This window comes from Talpa occidentalis, unplaced genomic scaffold, assembly GCF_014898055.3.
Source record: "Talpa occidentalis isolate TD23 unplaced genomic scaffold, MPIMG_talOcc4v2.1 talOcc4.2, whole genome shotgun sequence".
Lineage (NCBI taxonomy): Eukaryota > Metazoa > Chordata > Mammalia > Eulipotyphla > Talpidae > Talpa > Talpa occidentalis.
This window is the reverse complement of record NW_023602073.1, coordinates 46,521,596-46,537,631: the sequence shown is the minus strand read 5'-3', so window position 1 is coordinate 46,537,631 and position 16,036 is coordinate 46,521,596. Positions and strand designations below refer to the sequence as shown.

Sequence of the window (16,036 nt, the reverse complement as noted above, 5' to 3'; positions counted from 1 at the left end):
ACCAGGGAGCATCAGTGATGGTCGCCACCAGTCAGCAGGGGTGCTGGACAGCACCGGCCAGTAGTGATGGCCATGACTGGTCTGCAGAGGCATTGTCAGAGACGCCCAGGGTTAAAGGCTCTTTGTGAGTGGTTGGGTTACACCAGCAACACACAGCTCTTTGAGACGCCAGGCCCAGGGCCTTTGGGCTCCTCTCAGGTGATGTCAGGGACCGGACTGAGGCCCAACTGTGACAGAGTCCTTTGGCTTCTCTCCCTCCTCGGAGGGCAGCTGCTGGAAGCTTCTTTTCCTCATTCTTCAGAGGCTGGAACCATCTTCTTTTCTTCAGGGGCTTCTGGCACCATCTCTCCTTCAGGGGCTCCCTTGTCCTCTCTGTCAGGGCTGGGGTCCTTGTCTCCTTTCTTGAGAGGGGGGGCTCCTCAGCTCCCTCCAACCCTGGCTTTTATCCTTTCACCCACAAGTCTGATGGGACCGGTTAGCACCAATCAGGTGACAGCTCACACCCGATGGCCCATTACAAATGGTAGTGACTGGGTTCTGAGGAGCAACTGCCACAACTGCCTGTGGTGGAGCAGCAGGTGGAAAACACCACTGTCCTGCAGCTCCCATCCCTGAGACAGTTGCATTCCAGTAACAGTTTGTACCAAATCACTTCAAACTTAGCAGCTAAACCACAAAGATCTGGCATCTGTCACAGTCTCTGTCGGGGAGGCAGCAGGAGGGGCCTCACTCAGAGGCTCCTGCTATGAGTCCCACGAGGCTGCGATGGGGACAAGATGTTTGCGGATCTGAACGGTCATGATCAGCATGGAAGGACCTGCCTCAGAGCTCATGCTTGTGACTCCTGGAGAAAACCCTCAGGTCCTTGTCCTGTTTGCATCCCCTTAGCTGAGGGTCCACCGTGTGCAAGGAGTCACCTCAAGAGAGTGACGGTGGCGGGGGGGGGGGGGGGGGGCGGGCAGGAAGTCTCAGCTCCTGTGAGCCTGACTCTGACTTGGCGCATCCCTTCTGCTTCATTCTCCTCACGAGGAAGCGCCAGCAAGTCAGACACACTCACAGCGGGGGAGGGGGGGAGACTGTCTCCCCTCCTGTGTATCACAGAATTGGTGGAAAATCGAAAACCACACAGCAGACCTTCTGGACACTATTTCCATTCCGTCCACATGAAAATTAAATTGCCTCTCAACCAAGGCCCCAAAAAGTCTCTTCCATCACATAAGCAGCGTGACGTCAGCATCTCATCACGTGACTCAGGACCACACAGAGGAGGCTCCTTGAGAGCATCTGTGCAGTGAAGCCGTCTGTGCTCAGTGCCTCATGGGCTGAGGCAGTTTTCTGCCCCACGAGCCCTGGATGTGAATACAGTGGAAGACAGACACAGGGCAACTTGTACACCCATTTTTTTTTAAAGATTTATTTATTTATATAAGCACTGGGTACAGTCAGAAGCTCAAGAGGGTGAGAGAATTCACCAGAGCCAGAGCGGGGAGCAGAACAGGCAGAGTGATGAAATATACTGCTGAGGGGAGCAGTGGGCAACAGGAGAGGTCTGCGCGCCATGTTGGATTCTCACCCAGCAGCCGGGGATTGAACCGGCGCTCCAAAGGTTGCGGGCAGCTTTGCAACCCAGTGTTCAACCGCTGCGCCACCGGGGAGGCCCACACCCATTTTTTAATATGGTTCTAAAGCCACTTAATTGAGATATAATTTATGACCATCAAGTCACTTGTTGAAGGCTCACCTCTCATGTCCTTTTGGTAAGCACAGAGCAGGGCAACCATCCCATATTCTATCTCAAGAACATCTCCATCACCACAACAACCTTGTTTCCTGGGCCTGGGCCCATGGGCACCACCCCCACCTTCCCCTCACCAGCCCTGGGCAGCCGGAGCCCACTCTCTGCCTCCCGAGATGAGCCTGGGAACTTCTCTCTAAACATACCCCAGGTGACTCTGTGACACAGACCTGCAGTGGGCATTTTGGGTCCCCTACCCCAATGCATGCTGTTGCCTAGGAATATACTCCACAGGGTGCTATGGTCACATAGAACCACGTGACCCCGCCCTGGAGGACCTGCTGCCTGGGGTGTGTGAGGAGAGAAGGGCTGCAGTAGTTGCCTCAGAGGGGGCCAAGGGCAGAGCAGGGAAGGTTCCTTCCTCAGCAGGAAGGGGACATGGGAGCTGGGTCTTAAAAGCCACATGTGGGCACAGGAAGAGAAGTGGCTCAGGGAGCTGATGGAAAGTTGACTATGTGACCTCAGCAGTTACTTTCTTTTCTTTTTTTTTTTTAAGAGTTATTTATTTATTTATACAAGAACCAGGGCACAAGCCAGATGCGTGGGAGGGTGAGAGGATTCACCAGAGACAGACTGGGGAACAGGTAAGTAGTAGTATTTTCAGATAACTTTGAATATTGATACTAAATTAAAACTGTACAGGTGGTAGTTTCTCCAAGGTTATTTGCTACATGAAACCTGAAATAATATCAGGGAATAGCTCCTATTTTGTTACATTTCCATAGGCCTCTCTTGCATATTGGAACTTGTGTTAATATATGATTTTTTAAGGTGATACATTGTTTCACTAAGTTACATAGATTTTTAGTGTTACACTGGAATCAAATGATCAAAAAAAGTTTTAGAAAAATGTACTGTAAATTGTCAAGTAGTGATGCACTCAATTTTTCATAATTCTAGTTTTATCTGAGAGCTTATATTTTATCAGGCAAAATTACTGTCATTTGCCACTTGTTGATTTTCTTCAAGAAACAGACATTCATTTTGAGGAAAGTGTCTGCTAATTAACCAAATTTAAATGACCTGAGTTTGTGTCATTCATCGTTTCAGGTAAGATAGGTGTTGCCCACAAATAAAAAGAGTCTAATTCATCTCATAACAAATATTTCCCTCGGGACTCAGTGCTTGGGGATGCTGCAGATGTGTCAGCACACCAGATATTTTAAAATGTGGAGTTGAGGATGATGCAATAATGAAGATAACTTTTAATGCTTTTTCCAGGACATTTGCAAGTGAAACTGGCTTTAATGTTTGTTCCTGCAGGTAGTAAGTGCTGGTGAAGAATCACTACTTCTGCAGTGGTACTATAAGCTCCACTCTTACTAAATTTTAGCTCAGCAAATGTCAAAATAGTGAAAAAAGAAATAGTGTCTAAGTGATGTTTTGAAAATATTTTTCCTTTATGTATCCCATGAAAGGTTCTGGGTGACTTCAAGGGCTCCACAGACCACACTTTGAGAAATGCTTTTCTCAGTGAACCAGGAAGCATCTCCCAAGTGTTCTCTGCCTTTGCCTCCTCTTCACTTCCCAGCATCCCTCTCCCTGGCTGGCTCCTGCCTCCTCAAGCTGCCTCCCCTGCAGATACAATGGGGAGCAGAGAGAGGCCCCTGGAGATGTGGAGCTTGCACTGTCTTAAGAGATGGACACTGAGTAAAGGTGACAAAGACACGTGTAAACCTGACCTGAGCCCCGTGCTGGGAGGAAGTGTTATAGAGCAACCCCGATATTAAACGGGTTCCTGGCTGTGGGTCCTCACCCGCACACTTTAAAAGGACTTATGAATACTACAGACACACGCAAAAGGGTTAATAAAAAGTTTATTTACAAGAGAAAAAGAAATAAGGAAAATGTACAACTCAGGGAGAAAATAGGGAAATAAAGTCTTTAATGCGTCCTACCCGATCCGCCGACCTGGAAACCCAAAGGCACTCTCAGAGCTGGCCGGACAGCTGTGAGCTGGTGGAGAGCCAAAATGGGGGCTCCCCAAAGCCCACGTGTCTGCCTTTTGTATCCACCTGGCTGCTTAACCCCACCCTCAGGTCCCAGCCACCTTCCCTTTGGTGGTGACGGGATTTGGAGTTCCCAGTGTCTTTGGCTTTGACCTGGGGTGGGGGTGGAGTCCACAAAGCCTGTATGGAATTTGCTTTGGGACAGCCTTTTCCCCCTAACAGAAGGAGCGGGTTTATTGGAAAAGAGAGAAGCAGAACCCCTAACACTATTATCAATTGTATCCAGAGATGAAAAAAAATATTAAAAAACAAATTAAGCATGAGGAAAACAGATTTTATTTCTTCCCATAGCTGTCACTCGCACTCCAGACACACGTGCTCTGGCCCCATAGACCAGCCTGTTCCCTCTTCCTTCAGCCCCCCTCCAAGTCTGCCCCAGGACCTAACCATATTGAGGAGGACTGTAGCCTCATCTGCTCCTGGTCCTGGCCCCATCCTCACCCTCATTTGCTTTTCCCCTCGTTTATTATGCTCTGAAGGACAGGCCTCGCCCATGTGTTCAGAAAGGTGTCCCCAAGACAGGCCACTTTGGTATGTGAATTATTTCCATCTAAGGGTTCATCAGGGGTTCATCTTAAGAAACGTTTACCACTTCTAGAACTACCTGGCATGAAAACTGCTGGTCTTGTTAGGGGGAAAAGGATGTCCCAAAGCAAATTCCATACAGGCTTTGTGGACTCCACCCCCACCCCAGGTCAAAGCCAAAGACACTGGGAACTCCAAATCCCATCACCACCAAAGGGAAGGTGGCTGGGACCTGAGGGTGGGGTTAAGCAGCCAGGTGGATACAAAAGGCAGACACGTGGGCTTTGGGGGCTCTCCATTTTGGGGCTCTCAGCCAGCTCGGAGCGTCCGGTCAGCTCTGAGAGTGACTTTGGGTTTCCAGGTCGGCGGATCGGGTAGGACGCATTAAAGACTTTATTTTCCTATTTTCTCCCTGAGTTGTACATTTTCCTTATTTCTTTTTCTCTTGTAAATAAACCTTTTATTAACCCTTTTGCGTGTGTCTGTAGTAGAGTATTCATAAGTCCCTTTAAAGCGCGCGGGTGAGGACCCACAGCCAGGAACCCGTTTAATATCGGGGTTGCTCTATAACAGTCTTACCCAAAATTAGGGTTATTACCAGAAATGAGCTTTGTACCCAAAAAACCTACCTATATGTCAGGGCAAACATAATTATAGAACATCTGGTCTTTCTCATATGAGCTGCCCTGTCCTTGCCATGTGACCCCCTCTCCTCCTTGCTGGAGGCTCCAGGCCCCATCTCATTCTTTAGCTCTGGAGACACACCCTATTTCCCCTCAGGGATTTCAGACACTCATTTAGATGTAGATTCCCTATGTGTATATAGGGAAATTTGGTTAACTTTCTAGTACTAAAAAAAAAAAAAAGAAAGAAAAGAAAAGAAAAAAGAAAAAAAGACTTTATAAAATTTCAAGTGCTGGGCCTCCCCTGCTGGCACAGGCAGTTGAGCATAGTGCTGTGAAGCTGTCTGCAGCCTCTGCAGCACCAGTTCAATCCAGCTGGCCAGGAAGGTTACTACATGGTGCAACAGACCTCTCCTGTCTTGCCTGCTGCTCCCCTCTGCAGTGTATTTCATCAGTCTGCCTGTTCTGCTCCCCACTCTGTCTCTGGTGAATCTGCTCACCCACCTGCACATCTGGACTGTACCCCGGTTCTTGTATAAATAAATAAATAAATCTTAAAAAAAATTTCATGTGCTCAGAATAAGAGATCTTGAAAATTAGAGATTTAATCATAGAAATGAATAAATCAGTAGATGAAATGGAATATTAAAGTCTCACTCCCACTAAATATAAATGGAAAAGAAATGACAAGCAGAGAGAAGACCTACAAGAAACTGAGTCTATCGACCAGGAGATTTGAACTAGTTAATAATACAAGTGACTAAAAGAATGGAGAGTGGAAATGATAAAAAAAAAAAAATCAAGAAAATCCCTGAGCCCTCACAGATAAAATGTGCACGCTGAGTGTCCTCCCCGGGTTCCTCCTACAGAGGATGAGCAGCCCCACACCATGACCCGCTGCCAGGAACTTTCAGAAAGAGGCTGGAGAAGGACAGACCTTGGGGCCCTCAAGAGACAGCTCAGGCCTGGAGGCCAGAAGACCCTGGAGCCAGGCCTGCCCAGTCCTCAGGGGAATCCAGCCCAGACTCCATGTCAGGCCCAGGTGAGGGAGGCGCTGGGGCACAGACATTCACTTCAGCTGTGTGTGGTCTCAGGGGTTACTGTCCATATTCCCTCCTCTAGTGGGCAAAGGACATTTGTGGGCAAAGGGGGAACAAAGATGATGGACACAGAGACCAGGACACAGGAAAATCAGCCAAGGGAAGTGGGGACAGGAGAGAGGCCAAGGGTGAGGTGAGGGATATGGGTCTTCAGCCCTGCCCAGGTGAGCAGGACCTAGGCCCAGGAGACAGGACTGAGGCTGTGGGACAGGAGTCTGCCCAGGATGAAGCGGGCAGAATAGCTGGTGTGTATGATACGTCCATGGAGATTCTGACCCAGGGGTGTTCTTGGGGGTGAGTAGGAATGAGCACAACAGGAACTAAGCTAGTGAGGGAACAAGATAATTATAACTCCAGGGCCAATAAAAAAATCAATCCAAGAAGGAAAAGCATCCTGGTCTATTCACAGCTAAGCTGTGACTGGCTCTCACAATGTCATAATGATGCAAACTCAGGATCTTGGGGTGTATCTCAACAACCTGCCAGAGGGGACATGGGGGGCAAATGCCTGTGCTGTGGATTCCAAAGGGGCCACCTTCCAGGCCTCCTTGCCACTCAGAGCCAGCTCTCAAGGCCTGGGCAAGAGGCCTGGCAGTGTGGGCAAGGACTTCTCCAAGATGCTTGCTAAAAACTTCAATGTGAAGGAGCAGAGAGCAGGGCAACCATCAGGGGCCCTAGAAAGGTTGCAGGGAAGACAGTGACAAGCCTCCCAGGGGATGAGGCTGCAGGTGCTCACCCAAGAGCTAAAGCACAAAGGAGGAAGTAAGTCACCAGGCCCTTCAGAACATGCCCCCCATGCTCTGTGATGCCCAAGCCCTGACATAGGAGACAACTTTTCTGAAAGAACACATGATTATGGTCAAGAAGCACATTAAAAAATTCTAATAGGACACAACTCAATTGATGCAGATGTCGGTAGAGACGGACCAGGCCCAGTCCAGAGAGTAGCTGCTGCAGAACTCCTAGAAGCAGATGCGTGAGCATTTTGGGAGCTGACACTGAGGAGACATTGAAAACTGAGACAGTGCCCTGATTTCTGCCAGGCTGACAGCCTCATGGAACAGCTTCGTGAGGATGGTCTCCATCCTCCAGGCTACTCAGAAAAATGGGTGCACTCAAAGGCTTTGAAGTACAGGCTGAAGGCCTTGACCTGCCCCCAGAGTATGGCCACATTCACCTCAGTCTGTGGTATTTTATGAACATTTTCAAGCACACAGAATAAATGAAATAATAGTACAGAGCACACCATCTAGATCCCAGCATTAGCATTTGCCACATTTGCTTTATCATTCATCTTTATCCATGGATCCGTCTCTCTATTCATCCATCTTATTTTTCTGATGCATTTCAAAGTTAGTTGCCGATGTCAGTACCCATCTTTCTTTTATTTTTTTAAAGATGTTTTATTTATTTATGTATACAAGAGCTGGGGTGCAGGCCAGAGGGGTGTGGGTGAGAGGATTCAGCAGAGACAGAGTAGGGAGCAGAACAAGTGGATCTACCAAAGCACACTGCTGAGGGGAGCAGCGGTTGAAACAGAAGTCTGCTGTGCCATGTGGGTCAGCTCCCTGGCAGTGTTAGAACTCTTACTGCAATGGCTGCCAAAAGCTTCACAGTGCTGAGACTTAACCCCTTAAGTCACTAGGGACTCCCTACATTTCATTTCTCAACACTTGGGTTAAGAATATTTTTTTGAGGGCCTCCCCGGTGGTGCAGTGGTTTGAGCACCGAGCTGTAAAGCTGTCCGCAGCCTCTGCAGCTTGGATTCAATTCCTGGTCGGCCAAGGAGAAACCCATATGGCCTGGCAGACCTCTCCTGCCTCGCCCACTGCTCCCCTCAGCAGTGTCTTCGGTCTGTCTGCCTGTTCTGCTCCCTGCTCTGTCTCTGGTGAATTCTCGCACCCTCCCGTGCCTCTGACCTGTACCCCAATTCTTGTATAAATAAATAAAATCTTTAAAAAAAATAATTTTTTGAGATAAAACTATCTGGAGAAATGCACAAATCTTTAAGTACACTACTGGAGGAGTTGTGACCATTGTCAAGAACACTATGTCTATTGTTCTTTTCTTCTCTTGGAAACAATGAACATTTAAATAATTTAATGATGTGTCTCCCATAACAATACAATTTATCCACCCTCCCTCCTTTTTCTAATAAATTATTTTATTTTATATAATTCTTACATCATTTTTCATTTTGCATAAAGTATGCATTTCATTTTGGTTATATTCCCCATGCTATTCCCACCCTCTTTTTCTGTCCCTAATCCCTCTTCTCCTCCCCCCATCTCCCACTGTAGTGTATCTCTGTTCTATAGTTGCTTGTTGCTTGTTGATTTTGATTTTTACTTTATTGCAATTAATCTTTTTTCAGGTCCCTTATTTAGGTTTTCTAAATTCCTGCTATGAGTGAGAACATCCGGTATTTTTCCTTTTCTTTCTGGCTTATTTTACTGAGCATGTTTCTGCTTCCAGCTCCATCCATGTTGCTGCAAATTGCATGAGTTTATCTTTTTTGGTTGCTGCATAATATTCCATCGTGTATATGTACCACATCTTCTTGATCCAGTCACCTATATTGGGGCATTTTGGATTGTTTCCATAGCTTACCTATTGTAACTAGTGCTGCTCTAAACATAGGGGTGCAGAGGCTCTTTTGTTAGGTTTATTCCCAAGTATTTGAATTTTTTGTTTCAATAACAAAAGGGATTTTTTTTTAATTTCTTCTTATTCAGATTTATTGTTTGTGTATAGGAAGGCTACTGATTTTTCGTGTGTTGATTTTGTATCCTGCCACTTTACTGAACTGGTTGATTAGTTGAATTAGATTTTCTGTGGAGTTTTTGGGGTTCTCTATGTATATTATCATATCATCTGCAAATAGTGATAGTTTAACTTCTTCCTTGCCTATTTGGATTCCTTGTATGTCTTTCTCTTGTCTTATTGCTCCGGCTAGGACTTCCAGTAATATGTTGAAAAGCAGTGGTGAAAATGGACATCCTTGTCTTGTTCCAGATCTTAATGGAAATGCTTTCAGCTTTTCGCCATTGAAAATTATATTGGCTATGGGCTTATCATATATGGCCTTTATGATGTTGAGGTATGTTCCTTGAATCCAGAGAATTTCAAGGGTGCTTATCATAAATAGGTGTTGTACTTTGTCAAAAGCTCTCTCAGCATCTATTGATATTATCATATGGTTTTTATATTTCTTTTTGTTGATGTGCTGGATTACATTGATTGATTTTGGTTGTTGAACCATCCTTTTGTCCCTGGAATAAATCCTACTTGGTCGTGGTGAATTATCTTATGGATACATTGTTGGATTCTGATAGCTAAAATTTTATTGAGGATTTTTGCATCAGTGTTCGTTAGAGAGATTGGCCTGTAGTTTTTTTTTTTAGTGTTGTCCTTGTTCGGTTTTGGTTTTAGCGTAATGTTGGCTTCAGAGAACATGTTTGGTATTATCCCTTCCTTCTCAAGTTTTTGAAAGAGTTTGTGAAGGATAGGCACTAATTCATTTCTGAATGTTTGGTAGAACTCATTTGTAAATCCATCTGGTCCTGCGCTTTTGTTTTGGGGAGGATTGTGATTACCATTTCAATTTCACTGCTTGCAATTGATCTGTTTAGGTGTTCTATTTCTTCTTTATCTAGATTTGGGTGATTGTAGAGTTGTAGGAATTTGTCCATCTCTTCTAGCTTATTGAGCTTGTTTGCATATAACTGTTCATAGTAGTTTCTGATTATTCTTTTGATTTCTGCCGGGTCTGTTGTGATTTCTCCTCTTTCGTTTGTGATCCAATTTATTTGTGCTTTCTCCCATTTTTCCTTTGTGAGCCTGCCCAGGGGTTTGTCTATTTTATTTATTTTTTCAAAGAACCAACTTTTGGTTTCATTGATCTTTTGGATTGTGTTTTTAGTTTCGATTTCATTTATTTCTGTTTTGATTTTTATTATTTCTTTTTTTCTACTGGTTTTGTTTTTTTGTTGTTGTTGTTATTTTTCTGGTTCTTTGAGCTTTAAGATTAGGTTGTTTCTTCAAGATCTTTCTTGTTTCTTGATGTGAGCCTCTATTGCTATATATTTTCCTCTTATTACTGCTTTTGCTGCATCCCATACATTTAGGAAATGGGTGTCCTCCTTTTCACTCAATTCAAAGAATTTTTTAATTTCATCTTTGATCTCCTCATTAGTCCAGTGGTCTTCCAGTAGTGTGGTTTTCAATCTACATGAGGTAGGAGAGTTCCTTGCCTTCTTTTTATGGTTTATTTCTAGTTTGATGCCTTCATGGTCAGAGAAGATGGTTGGTATGCTTTCAATCTTGGTGTATCTGTTGATGTTTGTCTTGTGTCCCAGTATGTGATCAATCATGAAGAATGATCCGTGTGTGCTTGAGAAAAATCTGTACTCAGATTTTTTTGGGTTTAGTGTTCTATAGATGTGTGTTAAGCCCATGAGCTCTAGATCCTTATTTAGAGCTTTAGTGTCCTTACTTATTTTTTGTCTCGTTGATCTATCCATTGTTGATAGTGGTGTGTTGAAGTCTCCTACTACATGTGTTTTCTCGTATGTCTGTTTTCAGAGATGATAATAGCTGTCTGATATATTTTAGTGCTCCTTCATTTGGTGAGTATATGTTAATGAGTATTATTTCTTCTTGAAGTATTGTCCCCTTGATCATAATGTATTTACCCTCGGGGTCTCTTTTTACTTTTTTGAATTTGAAATCTGTTTTATCTGATATAAGTATAGCTGTTCCTGCCTTCTTTTTTGGTCCATTTGCTTGTAGAATTGTTTTCCATCCTTTTACTTTCAGTCTATTTTAATCTTTTATAGTTAAATGTGTTTCCTGGAGACAGCAAAAGGTTGGGTTTTGTTTCTTAATCCAGGCTATGACTCTGTGTCTTTTTATTGAAGATTTTATTTCATTTACATTTAGAGTTAATATTGATATGTTAATGTCTGTATTTGCCATTTTGTTTGTCTTTCCTCTGATTTTCTTTTAATAACTTTTTTTTCTTTTCTTTTCTTTTTTCTGGTCTTATTTCATTGTTATTCATCCCTCTCTTCATTCTGGCTTTAGGACTCCTTGTAGTATTTTTTGGAGTGCGGGTTTAGTCATAATGAAATTCCAGAGTTTCTGTTTGTCTGGGAAGGTCCTTATTCTTTCTTCATAAAGGAAGGAAGCTTTGCAGGATAGAGTATTATTGGTTGGCATTTGTTGTCTTGGAGTCTGTTGACTATGTCCCTCCACTCTCTCCTTGCCTGTAGTGTTTCTTTGGAGAAGTCTGATGTCAGCCTGATTGGTTTTCCTTTGAATGTTATCTGTTTCTTCCCTCTTGTCAGCTTCATTATTTTTTCCTTGTCTTGGATTCTTGGGAGCTTTACTTTTATGTGTCTTGCTGTATTTTTCCTTTCATCATGGAAGTTTGGGGTTTTTCTTGCTTCTTGTATGTTTATTTTCAGCTCCTTCTTCACATTTGGGAAGTTCTCTTCAATTATTTCCTTGAATATTTCTCTGTTCCAAGATCTCTCTCCTCTCCTTCTGGGATTTCTATAACTCTTATATTTCTTTCCTCATGGATCAAATAGTTCCCGATGTCTTTCTTCAGTCTTTTCCATTCGTACTTCTCTTTCCTTTTCTGTTTTGGTTCTTTTTATTTCTGTGTCTTTGAGAGTGCTTATTCGTTCTTCCATTTCATCTATACTGTTATCACTTCTTTTCCCAGAGTTCTTTAGCTCTTCCATTAATCCTTTGATCTCCTGCATTTCCTTCACTTCCCTCTCTAGGGACTCAATTTCATTTTTCTGATTGTTGTTTTCCCCAATGACTTCTGTCAGTGCTTTAATCATGGCAATTTTAAATTCTCTTTCTGCAGGTTCACAAGTTCTTCCAAGTCACTGCTGTTGCAATCTGGTGGGTGATTTTCTTTTTGTGGTGTGTCTTTTTCCTGAGGGCTTTCTTGGTTGCATGTAGTTTTTCTTCTCCCTGCTGCTTGTTTTCTAATTTGTCCTATGCGATGGGACACTGTGTTGCTGGAACTGGCCTGCATCTTTTTGGTGTGCTCTTTCTGGGATGTCAGAAACTAGTGGTCCAATCGAGTCAAAAACTGTTAAGTCTGAATTCTGGTAGGGCAGTAGTACTATGAATATGTTAGTGGTCACTGTCACAGAGAATCTCCTCCTTCTGTATTTGTTTAATTCCAAGGAGGGTCTGAAGGTTCCACAGTCCACCCTGTGGTGGCAGGATCGCCCGCTGGGTTCCAAATTGCTGGATCCCCCTCTGGGCTCAGACTTGTGGCCAGACGGGGCCAGCTTGTGGGTACTTTTCAGCTCACTGGCTTGTGGAGGCTTTTCAACTTACCTCTGGCTCTCTGGTTGTGAGGGCAGCTCTTCCCCAGCTCCACCAGACTCAGTGTGTTGTAGACACACAAAAAGTCCCTGATCTATAATGGCGAGTCTGGGGAGGACTTCTGTGCATCCATGGTTTGCCCCAGCGCTGACTGGATCCCCTTCTGGGCTCTGGTGGCCAGATGGGGCCTGGTTTGCGGAGGCTTTTCAGCTCACCTCTGGCTGTGGGCACAGCCTTTTTCCAGCTCCACCCTGTCTAGGTGTGCTGCCTCCTTTTGAGTAACTACCACAGTGCAATCTGAAGCCTCCAGGCCTGCTTTAGATGTAGTGCATTCGCCAGGTACACGGCAAGCTGGGGTGCCGTGAGGTCAGGAGGCTGGCAGGCCTCCAAGCCCCCAGCAAGTCTCCACTCTGGGCTTCTCAGGCCTTTCTCCCCTTCTCTCTCCTGCCTCTCTCCTGCTTCTGCTTCTCCTGGGGAAATATCTCAATACTGCAGTCATGCAGTACTTCTTCCCACAGAAGTAAATAACACAACTATAACAATGTAACAAATGCAGGTACCCCATCAGGCAGGGGGATCCTAATGGCAGGAGGTCAGAAAAGCCTGAAAACCTTTTATCCTACAGTGATAAATTGTTTCAATAATACTCATGAATAATAATGACATGGGCTTCCCTGGTGGCTCAAGGGGTTAAAGTCTCAGGACTATGAGGCAATCAGTAGCCACTGCAGCACAAGTTTCAATCCTCGGCCAGGGAGGTGACCCACATGGCACAGCAGACCTCTCCTGTCTTGCCTGCTGCTCCCCTCAGTAGCGTCTTTCAGTAGATCTGCCTGTTCTGTTCCCCACTTTGTCTCTGGTGAATCCTCTCACCCCCCCACCTCTGGCCTGTACCACAATTCTTGTATGCATAAATAAATATTTTTAAAAGCTAATACAATAAAAAGAGAATCAAAAAATCTGTGTCTATCACTGTCTTATACCTCCGGAGGGTTAATTATAAATGACGCCTATATAAATTCTAATAAAAAGTCCCCAATTTTGAGATCACAATCTAAAATTTTGGTAATCAAAAACTAATTCAAAACTTAATGGTTGAGGGTCTCCCCTGGTGGCGCGGTGGTTAAGCGCTGGGCTATGAGGCTACCTGCAGCCTCTGCAGCGCCGGTTCGATCCCAGGCTGCCAACAAGGATCCCACATGGTGTGCAGAACTCTCGTGCCGCACCCGCTGCTCCCCTCAGCAGTATATTTCGTTGGTCTGCCTGTTCTGCTCCCAGCTTTGGCTCTGGTGTGTTCTCTCATCCTCCCGTGCTTCAGACTGTACCCAGTGCTTGTATAAATAAATAAATTAAAAAAAAAAACAACTTAATGGTTGAATTTGAAACATGCATGGCTTATGGTTCTAATATTGGGTATCAATGCCTTATGTTTCAGTGTCTTTGTTTTCAAAAAGAAGTGCACAGTATTCAGAAAAAAGAATAATTGACCAAGTCTACATCAAAAAGGGTAAGTTTGCATTTTTGATTTTTCTTGTTTTTCATCATTAGCGCTTGCCTAAGAAAGAAACTTGGTTTATGGGATTATTACAATTATCAACTCTGGAATTAATTTAAAATTCCAATCCTAAGAAAAACTAGCAGCTACAATTGGTATCTCTCTCTTAAATTTGTTCTTTTGTCATTATTTAAATGGTGGCCAAATTTCATATAAAACTAAAGTTTTACTAAGTTTAACAATGAGAATTTGTTAAATAATTAAAATCACCTTCTCTAAAATCATTGAGCTTTCAGGTTTACTTTTTGCTTCTTATTATAAGAAAACTAAAATTTAATATCATCTCACCTAAAAAAATTAAACCAATTAAAAGGTATTTCTGTATGAGTTATCCAGAGTAACAGGGTGGTCCCCAAGAAAACGGAAAGTTCCAGGTTCCCTGCCCGACCCAAGGGAGGGAGGAGCTGAGCAGGGAGAGAAGAAGCTAGAAAGGAGACTGAGGAAGGAAGGAAGCAGGATGGAGCCAGAAGGAGACTTGGAAGAGGCATGTGGAGCCAAGAGACATGTGAAGAAACTGCAGTTGCTTTTTGGTCGTGGACTGGGTGACATAGATGTGGATGAGAGACCTGTGGGGAGGTGACAGTGGCAGCTTTCATCTTGATTTTGAAATTTTGCTCTTTTCCCCCCAGACTTGTTTGGCTGTTTCTGGTCCTTTCCTGTGGCTCCCCGCGGAAGGTGTTTTAGACTTGGGGCAGGTTTTCAGGCCTTGCTCTGGGCCAATCCCATTTGGGTGGACATTTACCCACGAGGGGATAGAACTCGTGCTGCAGTGGTTGCGAACAGCTTCATAGGCTGCGTCTTAAACCCTTGCACCACCAGGGAGGTGCCATCTATTTTTTTTTTTATGCCCATGGATTGTTTCCATAATTTGGCTATTGTAAATATTGTTGCAATGAACACAAGAGTACACATATCCCTTGAAATTTTGCATTCTTTTGATAAATCCCAAGGAGTGGAATGTAATTTATCATTCTCTTTAGCAATTTATCATTTCTTTCCAGAAAAATATATCTATGCCTGTATCTAGTCACTAATGTATACAATTGTATAAGTGCAAGAGTGTAAGACACAGAGTGGGAGAAATGATTGCAAATTAGATCATGTATCTGATAAAGCACTTGTATCTAGAATTGATATTGAAAAGAAGTCCTACAACTCAACAACAAGAAAAGAAATGATCCAATGCAAACAATGGACAAAAGCCTTCACCAATGAAGGACACAGATGCCAAATAACTGTGATGCTCAAAATCACAGGTTAGGGTCTCCCCTGGTGGCGCAGCGGTTGAGTGCTGGGCTGTGAAGCTGCCCGCAGCCTGTGCAGCAGCGGTTCAATCCCCGGCCACCAGCGAGAGTCCCACATGGCGCACAGACCTCTCCTGCCGTGCCCGCTGCTCCCCTCAGCAGTGTACTTTGGTCCTTCTGCCTGTTCTGCTCCCCACTCTGGCTCTGGTGAATTTTCTCACCCTCCCGCACTTCTGATTATACCCAGTGCTTGTATAAATAAATAAATAAATCTTTAAAAAAAATCACAGGTTAAAGTCAGACACAGAACAACCATACAGTTCAGTGAGCACTGTCCCTGCTGTTTACCCAACTAATCTGAAAACTTGTATTTGCAAAACGACAAACAAGGAAACTAAACCAAAAAACCCTTCATGGAAGTAAATGTTTATAGCAGAACCCCCACTAATTGTGAGCTGCCCATAGTGACTTCCTTCCGAAGACAACAATAACTAAAGAAAGGAAAAATAAAAGTGGATATTTGTACACTTGATGTGCTGATGGAGAATGGCCTCCAATGGAGGCCATTGTGCCTGAGCAGCTCTGCTCACAGTGTCATCAGAAGAGGAAAGTTTGAGAAACTGTCAGCCAGAGGCACTAAGGAATTGTGGTTGAAACTTCATGTGGTGTCCTGGTTGGAATTTCGAGGCATGAAAAGAGCATTAGGAAAATTAATGCAATCCAAATACAGTGCAGTGTTTAGTGAAGGTGCCTCAATATTGCTTCCTTAGCTGCTCAAATGCACTGTGGTCCATGAGACGTTAACAATTTGGAAATGGTATGCGTTATACA

The 16,036-nt window shown here is 44.1% G+C and overlaps 1 long non-coding RNA gene across 1 annotated transcript; it reads left to right on the top strand.

Annotated features, from left to right (window-relative positions):
• Positions 1-536: 536 nt before the first annotated feature.
• Positions 537-14,049, top strand: LOC129146437 (uncharacterized). Its single transcript, XR_008553176.1, has 4 exons — positions 537-861; positions 2,292-2,379; positions 5,822-5,994; positions 13,842-14,049. It is a non-coding gene; the product is annotated as an uncharacterized LOC129146437 (long non-coding RNA).
• Positions 14,050-16,036: the final 1,987 nt, after the last annotated feature.